Source organism: Tupaia chinensis, unplaced genomic scaffold (assembly GCF_000334495.1).
Source record: "Tupaia chinensis unplaced genomic scaffold, TupChi_1.0 Scaffold000710_1, whole genome shotgun sequence".
Lineage (NCBI taxonomy): Eukaryota > Metazoa > Chordata > Mammalia > Scandentia > Tupaiidae > Tupaia > Tupaia belangeri.
Window position 1 is genome coordinate 1,580,322 of NW_006160234.1, and position 21,387 is coordinate 1,601,708.

General features: G+C 41.7%; 1 protein-coding gene across 1 annotated transcript in view; it reads right to left on the bottom strand.

Moving 5' to 3' along the window:
- ASTN1 (astrotactin 1) overlaps window positions 1-21,387 on the bottom strand; it is a gene marked incomplete at its 5' end in the record, with an annotated part of 375,021 nt that overhangs the window by 218,492 nt on the left and 135,142 nt on the right. The window lies entirely within an intron of this gene.

Sequence of the window (21,387 nt, forward strand, 5' to 3'; positions counted from 1 at the left end):
TCTGCTGTCCTGAAAACAGGACCATGAGACAAGTGAAGTGAACACTTCCATGAAAAAGAGATAGAAAAATGCTGGCTTGGTTGTGCTTCCCAGAAATCGCTCTGTGTCTGGCTTCTCCCAAGTTATTTTAGGCAGAAGGACAGCTGTCCTCTTCTTAGAGTACCCAAGGTTCTCCAGAGGTGACTCTGGACATTTTCCCTTTAGCTGATCCTCCAAACTGGAGGTTGGAGGTCCTTCTCATGGCCTCTCCCTTATACAGATTGTGGCTACTCCATCCTGGGACCAATCCCAGGGGGTTCAGGTATGTCTAGAGAGACCCCTGGAGACTGAGAAGCAGAGCTGGCTGAACACAAGGGCCCTGGGCCAGCAGTTCAGCTACTCCAGGGCACCTGCTGAGAGGTCACAGTGGACATGTGAGGGACTCCCAGCCACTGAATTTCTTCCAGAGGAAAAGCTCACAGTGGGAAGTGACAGCTCCCTCCCAAGATGGAACTTCTGCTCAGTCCAACCTATAGGCACACAAGTCTAACATTTCCCCATAGACATCATCTCATATCCATCAATGGAAAGAAAGAAATGCAGAGCTATTGCAGACAATCAAAGTTTCTTCATATATCACTTTCCAGTTGTGTCAGCCAGGGACTGCTGGTGTCTCATGTATCCTTCATTTTTCTCCTCCTAGAAAGTCAGAGCCAGAGATGGCATGCAAGGTCATCCAGCCTGGGATTCCCAAGGCAGGAGACACAGCCCAGATATATGTGCTGCTAGAACATGACATGCCAATGGCTGTTCAAGCTATTGAACTTTTAATTTTATCATTAATTTTATAAAATGTGATTTTTTTCCCAGCCTGTATTGAAATAATTAACTAAAACATCAAACCCATGATTTTACTGACATTTTTATTTTTATTTTTAATTTGCCAGAGGGTACATGCACTCACCAGAGAGAGACAGAGAGGGAGGAGAACGCATCCTATGGGACATAGTCATGCCTCAATCTCTTCTCCATTTCTCTATCCCATTGGGATTCTGAGCATACATGCACATGCACCTGGAATGTTTGCAAGTCACGAGGGCCAGACTTGAATCATGTGGTGGGTCATGTGGGATCCAGCTTCCTCAACCACTAGGCCACAGAGCCAGCCCAACATCTTCATCTCAGATAAAGCTAAAATAAGTTGAAGCTGGAAACGCCTGTTAATTTAAATAAAAGCATTCAGAAAATACTAATCCAAATTGTATAAAAAATATGGCAAAAACTATGGATGAGTAAAGTTTTGATATTATAACATTTATCTCAGCCAGGCTTCTCATATACAGATGCAATAACTTTACCTCAAGAAAATCATGGCGCGGGACCAGCAGTTAGTGTAATGTCTATGTCGCTGGACTCCCACGTAGTCGACTGTGGTTCACGTCCCGGACCTGGTGGCTTAAAACTCACGCCGGGCACATGTGCGTGCATGCCCAAGATCCCGAGAGGAGAATGGAGAAGAAGGGATTGCGGCATGGCCATCCCCCCTGCGGGGTTATTTCTCGCTTTCTGTCTCTCTGTCTCTCTTTGTCTGTCTGGCAAGTGCACGCGCCCTATAGCAAAAAAAAGTAAAAAATAAAAAATAACCTCTCCAAAAAATCCCAAAAAATAAAGAAAATCAAGGAGCTTACCTGAAATTTCAGAGGCTTTTGAGTGAAAATGGACCATAAACAAATCTTCCTGACTTTAGACTTGATGGTCTTATTCTGATACTACACTGCTAGTTGTCTCAGACACAACATGCTGAAAGACCAAGGTTGGTAACTTGGATGACACCATCCATAACATTTACAGAGTAAGAGGAGAATCAAAAAGATGCTTTAACATCACTGATGGGATGAACAGCTTTCTGAATGTGTTCCATGTGACAGCTTACCTCACTTGGAAAATGTTTGCCTAAGGGCCCACAAATGCCAAATCCTGACATGTTCACTCTTACAAGTCCCAAACGCCTATGTATTAGTCCCAAAGCCTTCCATCTTCTCCCTCAGACATGATGTAGAAAGGGGGGAAATGAAAGTTGAATTTTTAAAGTCATCTAGTCGCCAATCTTTTATACAGATCTACCATGTAGCCCTATCTTCTGTATAATATTGGGGTAGGAGAGCTCACATCTCAGGCCACCTTAAGCCATTGCACAAATGCTGAACATTGGAACTGGGAGGCAGAGCCCAGCAGGTCCCAAATACTACTTCGTGAAGCACCACTGCTGTCAACCACAGTACGGCACATCAATAAACTGACATCTGATTCATCCCAAGTTCGAAGGCTACTTGACTCATCTATTGCTATTTATGGACACCAGCAGCAGTGATAGAAGTATCAGGAGGGGGAAATCATAAATAGCAAGGCAGCAGTCAGAAGCACCTGACCTCCCAGATTTACTATGGAGACCCCTATGAAACCTCCGAGAGGGCTACTGACATCAGCCCCACACAGGCAAGACATTCAATGGACTTCAACAGCTATTCAAAGGCAGCACAACTGATTTTATAAGGCAAGGTTTTAAAGATGCTCTGCTCATCCTAAGTCTCATCAGCAAGGCTGAGAGCCACCATTCACTCTTAAAGATCTTTTGCATCAGTCTCCACACAAACCAACTTTATCATGACATCATGTCAGGGTGCATAATTCTTAAACATTTCTATGAGGCATTTTGCTATAAGGGAGTGTATTGACACAGCTGGTTAAAGTCTACTATTTGCCTCAAAGTTGAAACCAACCATGAGCCATCAGGTGCATAAGGAAGAGAAAAATAACGTATTTTCTAATGAGTGTCCTATTTTTACTTCTCTTGTCAAGTCTTAGGCTACTTTTATTTTCCTCCACATCTGTCTTTGCTAAACTCATCAATAGGAGAGCTTAGGAGAGACTTATACACTGGGGTTTCACCTGAATTTGTGAATACCACATGCCTGGAAATTCTAACAAGAATAATCTTTGTCAATGCCACCTTATGTGACAATTATAATCCATCTGTGAAGGTTGGTCTAAACCTAGCCAATTATTCTTTCATACTGCAAATAGGACCCTAACATTTCTGCCATGTTATTAGAGTTTAGTCTTTGTTTAGGTTCTGTGGATAAAATGAGGAGAATGCACTATATCCAGCTCAGCAAACTACAGCCTCCAGGCCAAATGTGGTGCCTACCTGTTTTTTGCAAATAAAGTTTTATTAGAGCACAACCATATTCACACACTTATATATTGTGTATGGCTGGTTGGATATTATATTGGCAATTGCTGAGTATTTGAAAGAGAGTTTGTATGGCCTGCAAAGCAGAAGATGCTTACTATCTGGCCCTTTATAGATTCCTGGCCTAGTAATCTTCTACCATTGCCCAAATCTGAAAAAAACTTCCTGTGGATCTAAGGCTGGCTACATCTCCCTGCCCCATGCCCAAGGAGATGTAGGCAGGTGTATCCAATATTACAGGGACCTTTCAGGGATCACTGATGAGAGTATGAGGTCAGATTTAAAAGCAACCTCAATCTATGACAGAATCTCAAACCTTCAGAGATGGGTAGAGGATGAGAGAAAGACAGCATAATCTAGAAGAAAGGTAACAGCAACAGAAATCATAATCTCTGAGTTTTCCATCAATGTGGACCCATGAGCATCATCTACCTACATTTCTGTAACTTCTCTTCCCTGTTGTAAATGGGAGCAATAACAATCTTTGTATGTACAGATACTTGGGCAGAAAAGGAATTCCCATAATGACATCATGGGATTTGATTAAAAAATAAATAAATTAGTGAAGTGCCTTCTTCAAGGGAAGTTGGAGCTGGGACTATCACCCTAAACCATAGGATACCTGCTAGGAAACCCTGTAAACAATGAAACAGAAGTGACCTAACAATGCCCTGGATGTAGGCGAGAGCATCCCAGCTTTGTAATAGGCCTGCTCTCTTGCCCTGATGTTCCTAATTGCCTTGATCTTCTCCCTGAACACAACTCCTTTAGGACTCCTACAAGACGTTGCTATGATCCCAGCTGCTTTTCTGGCTCCCTAAGGTAGTGAACCCCTGGGTAAAACATTGCACAGAATTGTTACAGGCAGCTTGCATGGTGCCCCAAGAGTTTACTTAGCTAATATTTACTGAGCACTTCCCATGGGCAGGCACTGTAGGAAGTGCTTTGTAAAAAATCACTTCATTTAATCATCAAAACAGCACTATGATATAGGATCTATTATTGGTCCCATAGAATAGATAAGGAAAGTGAGTTTAGAGAAATTAAGTATCTAAGATCACTCAGAATTCTAGTAAGTGGTAGACCAAGAATTTAAATCAGTCTTTCTCTGATAGCAAAGCCCTTGTTGTAAACTACTTCATTAAAATGCAATACCATAGAATTTAATCTTCATTGGCTTCTCAGTGCCAATCCCAGACTTTTTTTTTTCTTTTTTTCAATGCTTGGTCTTGTTGCTTAATCAAGCTCTTTATCTTTTGAAGTAGCTGAGACCCTACCATGGTTGCATCTTGACCAGTTCTTTATGTGCCTTCCTAGTCTTCATCAAGTAAGAGATTTAAACTGTGTAGCTAAAATGAGAAAAATGATTTTATAGACTGGAGAAATCAGCCAGCCCTGGTGTCCAGAATCTTCTTGTAGCAGAGTAGAATTTAATATTGGATACATTTGCCATGAATCCTGGCTCCATCTCTCATGGCCTCTGTGACCTTAGAACCATTGTTTACTCTAAGCCTTAGTGTTCATTTCTGAAAAAATGGGGGAATTAACACCTATCTCACAAGATTACTAGGGAAACTTATTGAAATTATGCATGCAAATAATCCCGTATCATTCTGGGGACACAGAGAGGGCTTAGGAAGCAATAACTTCCTTATTATCACTATTATCAGTTTTTAATATTGATTTAAACTCCAAAGAGACTATGACCCCCCACTTCCAAAATGATCTTCAGGGACTTTTGGAGCTAAACACTTAAAAGTAATTTTTTTTTTTTGAGAAGTTTTTGCTATAGCGTGCGTGCGCTCGCCAGAAAGACAGAGACAGAGAGATAGAAAGCGACAAATCACCCCCCAGGGGGGTTGGCATACCGCAATCCCTTCTCCTCCATTCTCCTCTCGGGATCTTGGGCATGCATGCACATGTGCCTGGTGTGAGTTTAAGCCACTGGGTCTGGGACTCGAAACGCAGTCGGCTACATGGGAGTCCAGTGACATAGCCATTACGCTGCTAGTCCCTTAAAAGTAAATTTTTGTCTTCTATATCCACTGAGCTAAATTGCTGAATAGAATAGTACATCAAGTTGTTAGAAGACATCAATATCCTTGGGAAAATCTGGCCTATTGGGACCAGCAGTTAGCATAATGGCTATGTCGCTGAACTCCCAAGTAGCCAACAGCGATTTGAGTCCCTGACCCAGTGGCTTAAACTCACGCTGAGCACATGTACATGTGTGCCCAAGATCCTGAGAGGAGAAGGGATTGCGGCGTGGCCATCCACCCTTGGGGGGGGGGGGGATTTCTCGCTTTCTATCTCGCTGTCTCTCTGTCTTTCTGGTGAGCGCATGCGCCCGATAGCAAAATACTCTCAAAAAAAAAAAAATCTGGCCTATTAAATATTTTCCTTGCTGTCTGGAGAGATAGGGGTGGCTTAAAACCTCAATGAACTTCAAGAAAAAGGAGATTATTATGAAGAAGATATAAAGAATGGAAAGGGATGAACAGAAGTTAGACATTCCATCCAGCTCTCAGTTCTGCCAGAGGCCATCCTCAAACACTAACTATAGATAATATGATTAAATATTCCCTGACAACAGAATCCTATCTTCCTCATTTTCTAACTGCTTAGAAGCTAAAAAAATAAAAACTATAACATGAAGAATATTGGTAAATGAAAGGATCAATATCTAAATGAACACATGTCAAGGATTCATTTAAATCAATGCTAGGTCAATAATGTTTTTGAAATACTTCTCTAGTTTTTAAGAATTATCTGCACAAATATGGAAGTATGTATATAAAGAAGCCTAAATTTATTGTAACATGACTTTTACAATTTAGAGTTGGAATTCCCCAATTATTTTCTTCCCATCCCTGCCCATAAATCCACGGCCAGCTGTGAGGTAGGGTAGCTGAAGCCAAGGCTGGCAGGTGGGTTTAGCCGAGCTGAACAGAATCTGAGCTTCTGGGGTTAGTTGTCTGGTGTAGCCACAGAAAGATCTGTGTTTCACTGTGGTTGTGGGTCCTAGTGCTCACAGAGTTATTGAATATTAGCATCAAAGTAACAATGAGGACATGTGTCAGATGAGTCTTAGAAGACAAAAATCAGCAGAACAACAAAAGCTGGTAAAAGGACATTAATGATCAGTGCTAATCATAATCTCAAAAGACAAAAATCCTGAATGTTGAAATCCCAGAAGATCAAAATCCCTGAAGTCTAAAATCCGTAATGTCTAAAATCCCCAAAATCACAATCCCCAAAAATATAATCCTGAAAGAGTGAAATCCCAAACACTGAATTCCTGAAAGCCCAAATCCCCCAAATTGTAATTCTCATTGAGAAAAAAAGGGGGGGGGTGGACTACCCAAGAGTGGTAGAAAGCGGAATTCTGTGAAAGTTGGCCAGCTCTAACAAACTACCTTTATGCGTTTACCCAGAACCTATCCTGTCTATTCTTTACCATATGCTCAATTTTGGTTTTAGGTTCTTTACCCCTCTCTTTTTAGATCACTCCCAACTATTTTAAATTTGTCAGCATTAAAATTTATGAATTTACAATTCACTATGCTGTATATTTCATCTTTGAATCATTTCCAGTACTAGGGGTGTAAATTGCATAAAGACTTTCAGAATGTTCTAATTGGTTTTATGCTGTTTTTGCAAATTTGACTCACAAAAGGACCTAATCACAATGTGGACTTCGTGTGTGAACGCTGTGCATGTATATAAAAGCATTGGAACTTCCTCAATAGGTGAAAGAGAGAGAGAAAGAAATCCTTAAAAGGATCTTGTCATATCGTGATCCTCTTTCCCCAGTTTTCCAGCTCCTCAAGATTTTGGACATGCATTTACACTCCAGCATGATTTCAGACTGACATGGGGATCGAAACATATAGTCAGCCATGCAGATTCCAGCATCACAGCTCAGTTTGCTACAGACCAAACCACCAGGCTGGGCCCAGAATTTTATTTTAGGGATATTGATATTGTGAGACCTCAAATTTGGAATGATGGCATTCAGAAGTGTGACTTTGGAGAGCATAGCCCAAACCTATAATAAATATATACTGGGCACTCACTGTGGGCAGGGGAATGAGTTATGTGCCTCTTAAAAGTATAGAATATAGACTCTGCCGACTGCCTTAATTCAAATCCTGACTCTACAATCTAATGGTTGTTTAACTTTGGGTAGCCACTTTTGGCTCTCAGTCCCCTCATCTGTAAAATGAGATAACAAACTCTACTTCATGGTATTGTGATGAGAATTTAAAAATAATAATAATTACCTACTATGCATTGGAGGCACATAAAACAGTGCCTGGAATCTAAGTGCAGTGTGTGAACGCTGTGCATGTATATAAAAGCATTGGAACTTCCTCAATAGGTGAAAGAGAGAGAGAAAGAAATCCTTAAAAGGATCTTGTCATATCGTGATCCTCTTTCCCCAGTTTTCCAGCTCCTCAAGATTTTGGACATGCATTTACACTCCAGCATGATTTCAGACTGACATGGGGATCGAAACATATAGTCAGCCATGCAGATTCCAGCATCACAGCTCAGTTTGCTACAGACCAAACCACCAGGCTGGGCCCAGAATTTTATTTTAGGGATATTGATATTGTGAGACCTCAAATTTGGAATGATGGCATTCAGAAGTGTGACTTTGGAGAGCATAGCCCAAACCTATAATAAATATATACTGGGCACTCACTGTGGGCAGGGGAATGAGTTATGTGCCTCTTAAAGTATAGAATATAGACTCTGCCGACTGCCTTAATTCAAATCCTGACTCTACAATCTAATGGTTGTTTAACTTTGGGTAGCCACTTTTGGCTCTCAGTCCCCTCATCTGTAAAATGAGATAACAAACTCTACTTCATGGTATTGTGATGAGAATTTAAAAATAATAATAATTACCTACTATGCATTGGAGGCACATAAAACAGTGCCTGGAATCTAAGTGCAAACTGAGATTTTGGTGATGGTATCTTTGATGCTCCTGACATCTCTACACATCAGTTCTTAGTATGCTTATCATACTGGATGAAGCAATAATAGAATCATAGTGTCTGAGCCTCTTCTGAAGAAAATGGTTCCAAGCTGTGTTTGGAACAAACTTGTGTCATGCAAGCCCACCTCCTCATAACTGTACCAACAAGAGAAGGTGAGGAGTCCCATCCACCCATGGGATAACTGGGTAGAAAAAGCTTTGAACAAACAGAAACTATGGTAACTAGCTAGATCCATCTGCTTCATTCCCTATGGAGTAGGAAGGAGAGAGGGGAAGCAGGAAATTTGACAGCAGAGGGACCAAAGTTGTAAACCCTATGAAGCTGAGAGAAGTCAGGAAGTCATGCAAATGAGGCAACTTGGTGAGCAAATGGAACTTGGAGAAAGACCCATACAGTAGATGAAGCAAAGAAGCTAACATAGCAATGGGAGCAACAGAACCATATGAAAAGTAAGCCACATGCTATTGTCACATGCTAAGGGCTGACAGATAATGAGGATCCCGGACAAACTTCCAGCTTCAGTCTTCACGAAAATCGCCTCTTGAATTATTTTTTGTATCAGTAGAGTGTTGTTTCCCTTAACTACATAGGGATTTCTATAGTAAAACTCCACTCCAAACGGGCCTGAGTGGATCTCCATTCTCTAAAACTAGAGAGTATAACCAATGCATTCATTTTACAGACGAGAAAATGAAGATACCAAAATGAAGATACCAAATTACCTAATGTGGTAAAGCCAGGACTTGAAGCCCACTCTTCCAATTCTAAATCCAGTGTTTCTTTCCAGTACAATCCATTTCTCACTTTACAGGAATACAGGAGAGTGCCACACAAAGATGGAGTAGATGAGCAATGAAATGGCTAAGGGACTGGGGGCTAGCAGCTGGCATGGTAGTTAAGGGTGTTGGACTCCCACATGGCCAACCAAGTCCTGGACCCAGTGGCTTGCTTTCTCACTTTCCCTCTCTCTCCTACTCTGTCCTTCTCTGGTCAAATAAATAAATAAATAAAATTTAAATAAAATAATTCTGAAAGAAAGAAATGGCTAACAAACTCACAAGTACCTGCACCTAGCGCCTCTTGGCAAGATTCAAGACCACTCCATAACCCAAGTGAGAGAATTTTACAAGCCAAATCTTGCTTGGCATTTGGCATAGCCCCAATAGGACTCTGGCATCACCAGGCTTTTGTATATCAGTGTTTCAGAGACACACAAAGAACAAAGGGATCTTGATGATTATTTTAGGAACTTCCCACCATTTTCCTGAAGGATGGCAAAATACACAGTGATGGCTCTGATGAGTGGTTAGTATGTGGGAATCAGCCCAGTCCCATGACGGATTGCTTGACGCCCTGGAAGTCTTCCTTGAATTACATCAAATCCTGCCTTTTGGCACTGCCTAATTTACCACTCTATGCAGTATTTTATGGTAACAGAAGCCATGTAAACCCCTCCACTTGTTTCTTTCTTTTCTTTCTTCCCTTCCCTTCCTTCCCTTCCCTTCCCTTCCCTTCCCTTTCTTTCTTTCTTTCTTTGAGATTTTTTCGCTATAGGGTGCGTGCGCTCGCCAGACAGACAGAGAGAGACAGAGAGACAGGAAGCAAGGAATCACCCCCCAGGGGGGATGGTCACGCCACAATCCCTTCTCCTCCATTCTCCTCTCGGAATCTTGGGCACGCATGCACACACGCCCGGCGTTGAGTTTTAAGCCTCCGGGTACGGGACGCAAACCGCGGTCCACTACGTGGGAGTCCAGTGACATAGCCATTACGCTAACTGCTGGTTCCCTCCACTTGTTTCTTAAGAGATCAGAAGAATGGCTGTGATAACATAGGTCATCCCAAATTAAACAAATGATATTATTTGACCATAAAGATGCAAAAACATACCTTGATTAATGAATTTGCTAACGAATATTTTGTAACAGATTTGCTGAAGGGAAAAGGTGCTGACAAAAAACGCATCTTAACAAGTACTTGATGTCTTGATGACCCACAATGACTACCACACCCAGAACTGCTCTTCTCTGCTCTGAAAGCACTGAGCTCCAGGCATGAAATGAAACTTAGTTGTGAGCAAAGTGACATGTGATGCTCAGGCAGCTGCACTAATCTTGAATGTGATGGTAAGAGCAAGCCTGGGCCTTTAGCACGAAGCTGTTATGGAGCCCTGGAAACTTGACCCCCCAAGGCCCCTAGAACTATATTCTATGGGCTTTAGATGAAGTCGGCCCCAAATGTCACTTCCCAGAATGGGCTTTTTCTCTCCTCTCCTTTCCATTTGCTGGACTCTGGACATCTATAGTGGCACCTGCAGGCTCTCACCCTTTAAACTTGTTCTTTACATTGTTTCTCCCAAGAGAAGACTGCGTTCTGTGCTCCTCTGGGAGCCTGGGAACCAGCTAGGGTCTCTGATGGAAACTAGCAGCCAAAGGTCACAGAGCCAGCAGATATTGGCTAGTGGGCATCACACAGTTGGAGCCAGCAGTCCAGAGCAACACCAGGCTTGACGGATGAGCTCTGTTCACAAAACTGAGGGTAACATACAGATGCTCGAGGACTCCCCCATCCTTACCCCCACAATTGTGTACTGTACCTAAGAAAGCTCTACTACAAAAGAAATTCTTTACCAGTGGGTGAGTTACCACTGTGTGTGTGTATGTATATATGTATATATACAAATATAAAACTGATGTATTTTTGAAAGGCTGCTTGCTGTAAAAAAATTGCTTAACTGAGGCCAGTCGATGATAGAGTGGTTGAGGCACTGGACACTCACATGGCCAACCATGGTTTGAGTGCCAGACCTGGTGCTTGCTTCTTGCTTTCTCACTTTCCCTCTCTCTCTAAGGTGAGTGCATGTGCCCGATAGCAAAATTTTAAAAAATAGTAGTAATAATGGCGTAATGGTTACATCGTTGGACTCTCATATAGTCAACCACGGTTTGAGTCCTGGACCCGGTGGCTTAAAACTCATGCCGGGTGCATGTGCATGTGTGTCCAAAATCTGGAAAGGAGAATGGAGGAGTGGGGATTTGGGCGTGGCCATCCCCCCAGGAAGTAATTTCTCACTTTCTGTCTCTCTGCCTCTCTCTGGTGAGCACATGTGCCCTATAGCAAAAAATCTCTCTAAAAAACAGTAATAAAAATAAATAAAATTAAATAAATAATTCTTTTTAAAAATGTACTTAACAACCTATATGCATATAGAAATTTTATTAACAGTTCCATCTTTAATTACAAAAATGAAATGTATAGATGCTACATTTAAATTTTATTACATAGCATTAATTCCTTTGTACTATTTCTAGGAAAAAATGTATATCATATAGTAAATTAGCAAAAAAAATGGAAATTTAAATCTACACAGAGTCTGAATGTCTGGTAGAAAGTTATATTAAAACTTAGTCTTCTATGATGTTAAAAATTTGCCTTGTAACTGAAGAATTCCTTGATTTTAGTTTAAATTCACATTTGGTGTTCATTTGACAATTCTGCTTTTTACTTTCACAAGAGAATCCTTGTGTACTTTCATAGTTCTGTCAATTATCTTGAAAAATTTGAAATAAATCTCTTCAGCCAAGTTTGAATCATGCAGGAGGTTAAAATACATCATTTGACCCTCAAAGCAATAATGTACGATTTCAGGAGGGAAATCCAATTATTCCACACAAGGTAGAAATGGTACCTCTCTGGAAAAAATAATTCAAAAATTGTAGGATGTGATTGAAAAATAAGAAAAGCAAAAGGTTTTTCAAAGTTTTAAATTGCCAGGCTCCCAGCTGGGGTATTGGTTTTCTGCAAGCCCATGATTTTGCTGATGGTAGATATATACTGGGCATAGAATAAGAGGACTTGCAAATTCTCATCCATACACCGTCATAAGGATACAAAAAGGCTTTCTTTTGCTTCTCATTCTCTTGTTAGTTATATTTTGTGCTTAAAACAAAACATAGCAAGTGAAAAATCCTCCAATAAACAGTGGTCCCTGCACTGAAGCAATAGGGATGAGAAAGTATAAAATGAAATGAGGGAAATGTAAACTTAGAGGTTTCCACAGAACCATTCATTTCTTCTGCGTATTTTGGAGATATTTAGGATTATTGGTTAAACTTTTAAATATTTGTTTTTCTCAACAAAAAAGAAAAAGTTGCAGATACATAGAGACAGATAGATAAATAATAACCTTAACTTTTTTTCTCTTTTTCAAATTATGCTATTTGGATCCAATCTGAAAAAAAGTGCATCAGTGTTGATCGTTTGAGTTAATGACAAATAGCTCAGCTATTGTTATTTCATAATCAACAGGGTTTGGGTAATAAGATTCCATTTCATTGAATTTCACTACCCAACAGCATTAATGGTCAAAGAATTTTGTTATCTTCTGACATTAATAATACCATCATTCTAGCTGCCTCAAATAACTGTCTATTTCACCTCCAAAGGATATGGTATAAAGTATATCAAACACAGTCTACCAATCCCTGAGTCTCTTAAGAAGAAGCCATCAGAGACCCTAGGAACGACATCTTCAAACAGGATACCTTCAGGCTTGATTCCTAAGCTGAGGGCAGATACACAACTTCAGCCTTTGAAACTGTTTCTAGAATAGACTCCTAAGGATGAGAGAGGCAGAGTGTGAGGGTGTGTGGCATGGAATGGGAATGGAAGACAGCGAGATGGCTCAGCAGGCAGCAGTCAGCTCCACTCACCAAACCGTCATGACAAGGATGGGTGAGCACACTTAGATCTTCAGCCTCCCCTGAGACTCCTGTTCTCCTGCATGGGTCAAAGGCCTTCCTGAAATTTTCACGTGAGCTATTCATATCCAAGAATCCAAGCCCGTGACAATACAAAACTGCCCCAACCTCACTCTTTACCTATGCCCTTTTATCCTCTGTCTTCTCCAGCCTAATCAAAAGTAAGATAAAATAAACTAAAATAAAGCTGAAGGAACAATCATTTCCATTGTATCTGAAAACCAGAATATCAGTGATCTGCCATGGGTGACTGGTAGCATCTGAAGGAATGGTCTCAGAGATAGTTTTAAAGTTGACTATCTACTCAGTTCCATTGGTCCTCATGACTCCTGTTCTCTCTCCATTTCAACTGCCACTGCCCACCAATTTCTGCCCAGGAGATCTCTTCAAAAAGCATTAGTAAAATAGGGCTTCTCACATGGGTAGTTATAATTTAGGGTCACAGCCTACTTTCTTAAATCCTTTGACGTCCTTGATTGGTATATTTCTATCTTCAAAGCTACCCACCCCCACAAACCTGTATATACACCAACACACAGTAACATTCATGTGCACATGCATATGTGCATGTGAGCACACATAAACACACACACACACACACACACACACACACATACACACACTGCTCTAAACCTACTGGGGCACCTCATTCTGAGGATAGATGGTAGGATTCTTGCTACACTGAAAGATATGATTCAACAGGCAGGACAAGCTGTTTCTCCACCAGATCCTCACACCACCCCCAGCTTTCACTGAAGATATCTTCTGACCTGTTCCTATTTTAACCTCTTATATTCAGTCTTTCTTTCAGACACAATCACATCAATATTTACCCTTTCTTTCCGACATAATCACATCAATATTTACCCTTGTAAACTTCTATACAGTTGTCTTCACCCTAAACATGCCTTTCATGTAACAGAGATGACCAGTCCTTGAAATGGTCTTGGGCCAAAACAAACAAAACAAAACAAAAACCATTCATGCCAAGGGCTGCTGCCCACACTGATGGGAGGATGTGGATGGCTGGTGGTAAATCCACCATTGTACCTTTCTTCCTAATCAGATTGTAGTATATGTGTGAAGACTATCTGGCATTAGTCACTCCAGCTGTGCCAGAGCTGATTTAGCTGACTTGTCTGATCTCACTGCTCCATGGGAACAACAAGCTCCATTGGTGAAGAGCCTTCCCTGAGAGAGACAATGTCTGTCTTTAAGGATGTTCAAGCACTGTAACGTCCGTGCTATAAACCTCAATTCATTTCTAGTGAGGCATGGCACTCTCACTTACCTGCCTGCTTTCTGTTCTTATCTGGATATTAAGGTTTCCCTTTGCTACTCAAGAGGTCTTTTCTCCACCATGTATTTTAAAGAGTGTCTTGTGTACATGCAAGGTAATCTATCAAGCTAGTTATTTAGGGAGATACTGGTTAAGGTAGTAATGGAAAGCTTACAACCTGAGATTTGATCTGAGATTTTATGAGATTTTCCATTCCTAATTCTTGGATAATGGACATTTTTATGTATCTAAAATGTGCTCAGTCTCCATCAGTCTAGTTCACAGAATTGAACAGATATAGTGACAATACCAGAGCAATAATGAATTGAAGTTCAGACCTGCTCCTAAGCCAGTTCAGCGTTGAGAATCTTTCCTAACAAGAAAAGAGGGCATGCCCACCTATATATGGCCTATGGATAATCAGTCAGGTCTCAACATTCTATCAGGCTATTCCCAGAGCAGAAAATATTGCCAGTTTATCAATTCAATTCCAATTCACAAGATACCAAGTAAGACAGGTATTTTGTCTCTCCACCAGGAGATTTATTCACTTCTTCCACAAATAATAATTATGTGTTGACTATGAAAATGCTGGGGATACATCAATAAACAGGATAACACCAAACACAAACCTCTGCCCACCATTGTAACACTCACCCTTACTTAGATTCTAGAACACCAGTCCCTAGAATTTTAGAAAAAAATCTTCTAATTTTCTAGAGGCTTTTCTCTTCTTTTTTAAAGGGAAAATTTTGCTATAAGGCATATGTACCGACTGTGATATTCCCCCGTAGGGGGGAATGATTGCCATGCAGCAATACCTTCCCCATTCTCCTTTTGGGATCCTGGGCACACATGCACATGTGCTCAGCCCGCATTTTAAACTGCCAGGTCAAGGAGTTCAACCACGGTCGGTCAGTCATGTGGGAGTCTAGTGCCCTAACCACTATGTCACCTGCTGGCCCCGAGGCTTCAATTTTCTTTTTTTTTCTTTTTTAAATTTGTTTTCTTTTTTGTTAGAGTTTTTTTTTTTTCTTTGCTATAGGGCGCGTGCGCTCGCCAGACAGAGAGAGACAGAGAGACAGAAAGCGAGAAATCACCCCCCAGGGGGGTGGCCATGCCGCAATCCCTTCTCCTCCATTGTGCTCTCGGGATCTTGGGCACAACGCACACGCGCCTGGCATGAGTTTAAGCCACCGGGTCTGGGACGCGAACTGTAGTTGACTACATGGGAGTCCAGCAACATAGCTTCAATTTTCTAACTAGAGGAAGGGATGCTGCTGAGATGACTTCTGAGCTGGGTAAGAGGGAGGAACAGGTACCTATTGACATCCTTTTCAAGAGAAGGAAAAAAACAACAGAATGCTGACTTCTGAATAGGAAAAGGGGCAAGAAGGCTTGATAACAGCAAATAGGTTGGCTATTCATTCTACTAGTTTTTATGGAACAGCTATGATATTCTGGTATGATAGTTCACTAACTCCTTTTTAAAACAATCCATTGCCCCTGTCTGATACTAGCTCTGGCCTGTGCAAGTTACTCCATAGCTGGGAATGTTCCTAGAGAAAACAGTGGAGAATGGTGCTGTAGGAATAAGTGTGACTTTTACTTACACCACACCTGGAAGTGTTTCCCACACATGGGAAATATACTTATTACCATGATCACTGATCACTATAGAGTTAGGGTTTATGTTTTTTTTTTTAAATAACTATTTAATTTTATGTAATTATTATTATTATTATTATTATTCAATTTGCTATAGGGCATGTGCATTCACCAGAGAGAAACAGAGAGAGAAAGTGAGAAAGCAAGCCGCCTAGTCTGGGACTTGAACCACAGTTTGCCATGTGTGAGTCCAAGACCTCAACCACCATGCCATCTGCTGGCCCCCTAGAGTTAAGTTTTATAAAGACACATCTATGGCACCAAGACTCTTAATGCCAAGGTGGTGTGGCCCAAAACACTAAGTTCTATGGCTCTTACCATGACAGAGATGTGGAGTATCCTCAGCTCCTCTTCTGCTGACTCATGCTGGGGTTCTTCGGTTGGGTCTTGTCCAGGGAGACTTGGGGCACCATCTTGGTGATGGATGTGAAAAAGCAAAGTGCCATTTTCCAGCCATTGCTGCCTCCAACGCACCAGAGGGATGTCCTCTGTGTTTCCTGAGATCTCTAGAGAAAAAACATCAAAGACATAGATGAGAATTTGGACTGGACCAAGGTTTTCATCTTCTTCCCAGTCACAGGTACCAATTAGCCAGAGTTATTTGAAGGCAACCAAGAACTCTAAGTGTAATAGGTCAGACTACCTGCTGCTCTAAACCTCACAGAAGGGAAGAGACCCTGAGAGGAAGAATATTATCCTCCATAGGTCTTTCCACCATGAATCTAGTGAGTTAGGCTCTCACCCATTGAGAAAAATACCAAGGTGAAAATTCAAGTTCTTCCGCTTATTTCTATGATCAATAGCATCCTTTACACAGCACAGTTTGAATACCTGATAACCCCCCGAGGTAAATACAAGGTTGTTTGCCTCTTGTAAATTTGAAAGCGTGAGTTCCCCCGCAATTACTCCTAGACACACCAGTGAATCTACTGAGGAGAGAGTTGGTAATTGCTGTGCAGAGAACTGGCATTTATGAAATAGTCCTGGGAGGTTACTGCAGAGCAGCTGGGGCCGACAGGTTATTTCTAAAACCACAATCATTTGCTGCATAGTCCACTGGAGATGTTTGATGGCTTACTGTGACAGGTAAAGTAATGTTTTAATTCCCTTTAATTTTTCTCTTCTGCTTTGCAGAGCAAAGGTGGTGTACATGAGGAGGGTGGTAAAGAATTGGCCCTATCATGGCCATAAACACTCACCTGCCTCTCCAGGCTCTGAGTCAAGGAACTGGATTACCATCAAGAATGTGAGGGGAGGGGGAGGTTAATAGCAAAACACTGAAAACCTACTATGCCCTTTACACTGTAGTAGGTGCTAAGCTGGTATTGCAAAAACACACAGTGGAAGTCCCTCTCTCTCTTATATGCCTAAGAAATAGTAGAGCAAAGCTTTGACACATCCCACAGTAGACACACCTGGTTAACCCAACTGTTCTCAAACTTAATTAGCCCCCAGTACATTTTTTCCTTAACAACTATTACCACACTAGGGAACTAGTATCCTGCTAAGCACACTTTAACAAACCATTGCTTTATAACATTTTGTTTGTTTGTTGTGTAAAGTCATGGTTTCTGCTCCTGAAATTTACCACCTTTGACCAAAAGAAAAAAAAATTGCATAGACATAAAAAAGATTTAATAAGACATATTTAGAATGTGTTCTCATCAAGTACCAAAACCATAAAGAGGAAAGCAATTTTAAATATTTATGGAGTTTTTAAATACCTTTCACTATTTGTGAGAAGGCACAAATGATGTTTTTTTTTTTTATTCATTCATTTATTCAGAAGACATACACTGGGTTTGTATCATGCAGTAGGCCCTATTCTGGGCTCTCAGACACTATCTCAATATGGGCCTCTGCAGGTTCTTTGAAAGAGCCTTCTGTGAGGCAGTTTGGAAGTATTATACCAGGTACAGAGCAAAGAGTGGTGGGAAACATAGTAGGAAAGATGGACTCTGGCCTGAGCAGGGGGTGGCGGCAGGGGAGTAAAAGTGGTCATCTCAGGGGAAGATGAAACTAATGCTAGGTCTCGAAGGTGAGCAGATGTTCTTCCAAGATGCAGAGAGCCAGGGAAAGGATGTTCAGGCTCTAAGAGGAGAATAAGGAGGAGAAAGAAGATGGCCCCCTCAGGGTAGTTTGGTGAGAAAGTTTTGTTTGAGCCATTGATCATTAGCCTGTCCCTGAAAGACAGGATAGGATTTCCTATCTTGTCCTGTCACCCCACAGGCCAGGGAGAAGCATGACCTCAAGAATGTGAGGGGGGGTTAGGAGCTACTGCCAAGACAAAATAGTCAAAACACCCTTTATACTTACCCCCTCTCCCTAACTGTCTGCAGGACTCAGTTGTCTGCTGGATTGGTAAGATGATGTGACAGGCACAGATAGCCAGGAAGCTTCAGTGGGGAGAGTGCATGAGAAGAGACCTCCTGCACCCCATCCCAGGTTTTCCACAGACACAGTCCCATTTGTTAAGTGAGGCAGAGACATAGGCTTAAGTTCACCTTTCCTTTAAGGAGGTTTTTCCAATTTTCAAGAAGGGAGAAACCCTGGGCAATCTCCAGGGTGTTTGCTTAGAGCAGGAGCAGCTGTGTGACACTTCAGCTCAGGCCCACCATTACCAACCCCACCGGGCACTTATCCGCCCAACTACTACTCCTGGCTGCACCAGAAGACTCCTCTTGGGAAACACCCTTCCCCCAAGTCCTGTCCTCTCATTGCAGAAGAAACCAAACCTTGTCTCCTGAACATACAAATCACAAGCAGTCCAGTTCCTAATAGAGTACCTAATGGCATCATTAAATCACCCAGAGTGACACACAGCCAGCCCCCTGCTCGCACCCGCTCCAACTCTGCCAGGGATTTATTCCACACACATCTCAGCTGCTCAGCCCTTCCTGTAACTATTCGGAAGGATCTAGCACCTCATACTTCTAAATCGCTTAGCAAACCGGATTTCTATTTCCCAGGGGATCCTCATCAACTAGGTCAGGCTCATTACCTCTGTTTTAACTGTGGAAGCAAAGACGAGGAAGTACCTGGACCAAGGTCACCCCAGTCTGACACAGAACAGCGACTGAGAGGAATGAACTATTAGAACCTCTTGACCTCTAATACATGCACCAATGACACAACCTTGGAACATGCACAGAGAGGAAACACTTGAGGAAAAAGGTCATGTGGTCTTTTTGGAGTGTTGATGCTGCAATATTGCATTTTTTTGTATGAGGTCTTAGTATCCTATGACTTCTTTTGAAATTGAGATATAGTTCACATATCATAAATTCACCCTTTCAAAGCATATAATTCAGTGATTTTTAGTTTATTCAAAAGTTGTATACCCATCACCATTGCCTAATTCCAGATCGTTTCATCAGCTCGTAAAGAGGCTCTATACCCATTAGCAGTTTAAGACATTATAGGAGGGAGAAGGTGCTCTGTTCTGGGGTCTTAGCAGTAGTGACCCCAAGGAAAGGCAGGTATGTGGGGGTGTTTACAAACTGCTCCCACGGGGAGGTGTGCTGAGAGCACCTAATCTCTGGTCTTGGCTTCCAAGCCAGTCCCCTGAACCTCCCTGTGAATTAGTCCTACCCATCCCTTTGGACAGTGGTATCATGGTTCTGCCTGAACTAGACTCACCACAGAGGACAAAGGATAAAGGACAGAAAGTACAGGCCTGCCAAAGGCACCCGTTTGTTTTTAGTTTCAAGATAATTACAGAGTGATAGTTTCTTCCTTGGCTATTTTTCCTCTCTCCTGGCAGGATCTGACACCCAAGAGCTAAAATGCTAAACCAAGACCTTATTTACTTATGCTGTACCTGGCCTGGATCAACCAGTGAAAAATCACATAGGGCACAGTACATGTCTAGTGAATTTCTTTGCCAATAGGACTGAGATCAGAACTTGCATCATCAATGTATTGTCTTGTTCTGGGTGTTGGCTGAATATCCCAAGGAAAGGAAATGCTCACAAATTGCTTTACCAATGCAAGTCAGCCCTGAGGCTCCCAAGGAGTGAATTTGGGAGGTGATAAAATAGGTACTCCCCTCAAAGGCTATCTAAGGATTGCTGATAAAGCCCAGACAGTACCTTTGTCACAATGTACTAAACACAAGTGCCAACGGGAGCCTCTGTAATCACCTCAAAATACCACAGGTGGCACGAACATTGTGGGGCTGAGATTTCCGGAAAGTAGGGTGGTTCTGACATTTGGCATGTTCACAAACCTCACATCCCTCCACAACTTCTAAAATCCTGAAACTACCAGGAATACACAGAAACCAGGGTGCCATTTAGTCCTATATACAATGAATAATTTTGGAGCATACTATATTTCCTATAGTCAGCAAACTGTGTGTTACATGGTCCCTGCTCTCAAGGAGCTTTTAACCTAGTGGGAAACACAAGATATAGCCATGAATAAGTACTCTGCACAGGAATACCTGTGTGAGAGAGAGGACGGGACTTGGTTGGGCATAAGCAGATGGAAGGGAACAAAGTTACAAAAAAAGAAATTAGGGAGGTAATTCCAGATGAATAGAACAGTGTGTACAAAGGAACTGAAGGATAGTCCATATTTGTGGGCACAAAGAAGTCTGGTTAAGCTGCAGTAAAGAGGATATGGAGAATAGCTAAGGACTAAGGCAAAAAATAAATGTTAGTGTTAACTGTGCAAGTTGTGAATGTTACTTTAAGAATGCAGAGACAGGCCCGGCTCTGTAATGTTGGAAGCCATATGTGAGATTGGGGTTTAGTTTCCAGGTCAACCCGACACATTTGTGTGCCTGTGATCCTAGCTGGCTGGGAAGGCTGGGAGAGGATTGCGACCTAAGACTTTATCAATGGTCCCTGTCTCTCTAAATAAATAAATACTACCATATGATCCAGCAATCCCACTCCTTGGTATCTACCCAAAGGACAGAAGAATTCTTCATTGGAAAAATGCTTGCACATCGATGTTTATTGCGGCACTATTCATAATTGCTAAGTCATGGAACCAACCCAAATGCCCCCATATAGAGGAATGGATTGAAAAACTGTGGCACATATACTCTATGGAATACTACTCAGCCATAAAAAAAACAACAAAACCCTGGCTTTTGACAGAAAGTGGAAGAATATGGAAGATTTACTGCTGAGTGAGGCAAGCCAGGCTATGAAGGAGAGACATTGTATGTCCCCATTTAGCATATACTGAATGTCTGCACTCTATGACTGAAACTGATTGACTAATGGTTGTACAAACACAAGAAATGGATGTGAATGTCAGATGAGGTGTATGTGGAGGAGTGGGGCCTAATGAAGGACATTTGGAGAAGGGATACAGAGGTAGAGCATTGACGGATGGGGAGGTGTGGTGTTATCGGTTGAAGATATTTTGATCAACAGGACTGGGGAGAAATGTTCACATATTGAAATGCTCACATTGTAAGCTAAA